At 41.0% G+C, this 3,692-nt stretch overlaps 1 protein-coding gene across 1 annotated transcript in view; it reads left to right on the top strand.

The window, feature by feature from the left end:
- The first annotated feature begins 1,624 nt into the window (after window positions 1-1,624).
- The window catches only part of LOC107098931 (DNA endonuclease RBBP8-like), a 30,450-nt gene continuing 28,382 nt past the window's right edge, over window positions 1,625-3,692 (top strand). Inside the window, exons 1-3 of the mRNA XM_015396827.1 lie at window positions 1,625-1,792; window positions 2,176-2,235; window positions 2,322-2,439. The gene's annotated coding sequence lies outside the window, so the exon portion shown is untranslated. The remainder of the gene's footprint in view (window positions 1,793-2,175; window positions 2,236-2,321; window positions 2,440-3,692) is intronic.

A 3,692-nucleotide genomic window follows, 5' to 3' on the forward strand; every position in this document is an offset into this window, starting at 1 on the left:
AATCATGAGTTTTCATTCAAGCAGGTGCAGAACTTTGAGTTGACCTTCTCAGATTTGATTAAACTAACTGACAGCAGCTGTTGGGAAACCAAAAACTAAGAATGTCATACCTTAGTCTAGATCATTTCAGAGGATTTGAGTCTAAGTTTGTTAAACAACCTTTGTGAAATTAATCTGTTATCATCAACCAACTCTTTCCTGATCAGTCTGCTTTCACCCCTCAGACCAATCAGAAAGTTCAGCTGACTTCCTGCAGTTCTCCGCTTCCAGGTTCTTGTTGCTTTCAGTAAATAAAACAATAAAACTCAGTTTCACCGTGAGATTCTCCATGGGGTCAAAAAACTACAAATCAAAATGTCAGCAAAACTATTTGACCTGAAATCATTCCTTCGTATCGACTCGTGGGGTTTCTGCCAGGCAGCAACATTTTTTCGACAATCTGCAACATTTTGGTTTGAACATTAATTTATATCTGAACCTGAGTTTTAGGATTGGCCAGAAGCCTTTATCTCTTCACAGCTTTGTGTTCCTCCTGCAGAGTCAATGCACAGCTTCATTTTGGAGATTAGCTGATTTTTTTTTTTCTCCAATCCGGTTTTCTAGCCGTTCTAAGAAACGGCTAAGCCTATTCCTGGAATCGTTCTCCATACCTGCAGCTCTGTATTTGGTTCACATGATAGTTGGTGGTTTTCTCAGCTGAGAAATTGCTATTTGAATGTGTAAACAGGCCCTCATAGAGATGCTATGAATAGCATTACAGAGCCACAGTGACGTATCAGTATCAGCATTTAGGTTTCATTGAATCATTCTGCTCATCAATATAAATGAACCTTTGCATAACCCAGGCCTCCAAGTGTCTTGAAACTTTCTACAGCTTCATCTTCAGAGTAAAAACAGGAAAATGAATGCTTAAAAGATCCATTGATCTTCTTAAAGCTGTGTGTGGGCTCTCCTATTGGGGAGTGGCGGGGCGTAATGACGATGAAGATGCCCAGCTCTGTCCAGTCTGACCGGTTATGAGGAATCTGCTTTTTGGAATCAGGAAGACTTGAAGCATTTTTTGTTTTGTTTGTTTTAACATCACATCAAGTCAAGAATTATGTCTCTGTAGCACTGGGCCATCCACTGCTATTGTCTGCTGTTTGCTTCCACATTGACATAGCAGGGACACGGCCGCCATCTTTATCACACTCTGCTGATTGTTTGACATATTTGAACTCAGTAAAGCATTTTTTTTTTCTATCCCACAACAATAGAAGCTCTTCCAGGTTATTTATTGCTGTCGTAATTTAACATGAAAGTTTTCAAGTGAAGCTTTAAAATGATCTTATTTAATCCACTGCCCTTTTTTTTTCTGCATCATAGACATAGGAAAATAATTGGACTTGTTTAACATAAACAATTATTAAAGCTTGTTTCTCCCTGCTTTGCTTCTGTCCCTCTATCACAAGTGTTTATGGAGCCAGTTTAACCGGTTTTGTGGGATTTCAGCAGAACAGGAATAACAAGGGAGAACTTGCCCAGGCCTCAGTGTTTGTGTTCCTCATGGGGAGGACCGATCCAACCGGTTTTCTCCTATGAGGAGATGAGAGAGGGAGAGAGAGAGACAAAAAGGCAAGGTGGGGTGGGGGTGTATGGGGCGTTATCCTTCTCCTTAGTCTCCTCTGCTGCTCTGCTTTTCTTTGCGCGTTTCTCTCCTCTTTCAAACTTTCAGCCCATGTAGGAGTTTGGAGAAGGACGGTGGAAAACGGGACCCGAGAGCGCCGGAGCGGGTGTTCCCAGGTGGAGCGAGGTGAGTTTGAATTTGGCAAAGGTTTGACCTGAAGGCCAGGAAAGACTGGCTTATAGATGGGAAGTGGAGTTTCTGGTAGGCACTGCAAGGAGTAAGCATCTGTACAGGAAACAGTTTATCGATTTATCTGTTTGATTGAGGTTTTGGTTTTATGAATGTTTTGTATAAACTAATATTTATATCATATAAATTGTATATTTGTAGCTTCTTTTTCATTTATTTTTGCTATTCTTTATGTTGAGAGGATTTAATGTGTGAGAGTAAAATTTCAATGTAAAAAGGTGTGAAAAATGAGTCCTTAAACCACATTGTTTCAGCAGGTTTCCTGTGATTGTTGATAAAGAAATGAACAAAAATCCATTTGTTGCTCCTTTTCCTCACAGAACCAGAGTTCTACCTGCTGTTGGCTTTAACAGAACTTTCTCCCTCACTGCTCAGCTCAGGTTTTAATCAAACTCTAACTGTCCAGCTTACATGGCAACTGCAGGAGTGAAACGTGTTTGCCATTGTCTCATGTGTTGCTTTACAGGTGTGTGGCATGGTGAGCTCATATGAGCACTGAGCGTCGGAGAACGTCGATCAACTGACCCAGAAATTTGATGCAGATGTTTTTTATGCAGTTTAAAGAAGTGAGCTGGAATTAATATGTGAGTATTATCAAACGTGTGTGTGTGTGTGTGTGTGTGTGTGTGTGAGGGGAAGGGAGGGGTGTGAATAAAGAGCTGGGATAGCAGAACCAGCAACCTGAGGCAGACAGGTCTTTTCTTGCTCTGCTGAACTGATCTGCCTCTTTTCCAACATATCCTGACATGCAAAGGAGAGCTGAAACTCCACTAATCAAAATGCTGAATATTAGCGCTGATCTAAATTTGAGTTCGAGTATCAATAACTGTTAGACCTTTTTAACAGTGTTTTAGTCATGCAATCCTTCTGAAATTCTCTTTAAATTCACGTTTAATGATTTTTAGGAAAAAAATACTTTGAGCTCGTTTGTATGAGAATTTAACATATGTGTATGCATGTTGTTGTGGATGTAGCATTAGCAACATTAGCAGTTAGCAACAGTTCCTCTACGTTCTCCGACAGAATATATTAAAATTAAAACATATACCTTTCCAATGACCGAAAAAGCCGCTAAAACCAGATAAAAATGGGCTTTTGGTGGCAGTGGGAACAGCTCACTGACCCATGTCTACCCGGGTCCGCTGACTCGGCAAGAGAACTGCGTTAAAATTCACCTTGGCTCTGATCGTGATACATTGAACGCAACACTAGAGGTAGGCGAATTGTTTCTAGGATCGATACTATCGATACCAGCCCTGGTATTGATATTGAACCATATTTGTTTAACAAGATCAATGCTATTTATTCTCTCCCGCACGCACTAACTGCAGCAGATTCACCAATCTCCCCATCTGTGTAACAGCACTTTGCTGCTCCCCCCTCACCTCTCGTCACTGGCCCCGCCCACTCAGCTCTTTCTCCACTCGACAAGAAAACAACCGCACTGTTCCTCAGACTGGAGCAGAAAAAGACGCAGAAGAGGAAACAAAGCGCCGTTTGGCTATATTTTAATGCCGTAAATGAAACGAGCGGTATGGTTTGTAAAAAGCCGTTTAAATTCTGTGGAAACACAACAAGTTTATATAAACACATAAAAAACCACGAGCAAGAAAAAGCAGCGCTATAGAAACGTGGAGAGGAAACCAAACTTCGCTCATTGCCCCAACAGACCCTCGACCCTCAGACAGACGTCACTGACGTTTCAGACCTCCAGAGAATATCCAGGTAGATAAGACTGATCATCTTCATATTAACGTTCAAATTAAACATTATACGTCACATGTTAGTGGACCCAACTCTGAAATACATGAGTTACATAAGGATTGAAAGAGATTAT

This window comes from Cyprinodon variegatus, unplaced genomic scaffold (assembly GCF_000732505.1).
Source record: "Cyprinodon variegatus isolate N-32 unplaced genomic scaffold, C_variegatus-1.0 Scaffold823, whole genome shotgun sequence".
Taxonomy (NCBI): Eukaryota; Metazoa; Chordata; class Actinopteri; order Cyprinodontiformes; family Cyprinodontidae; genus Cyprinodon; species Cyprinodon variegatus.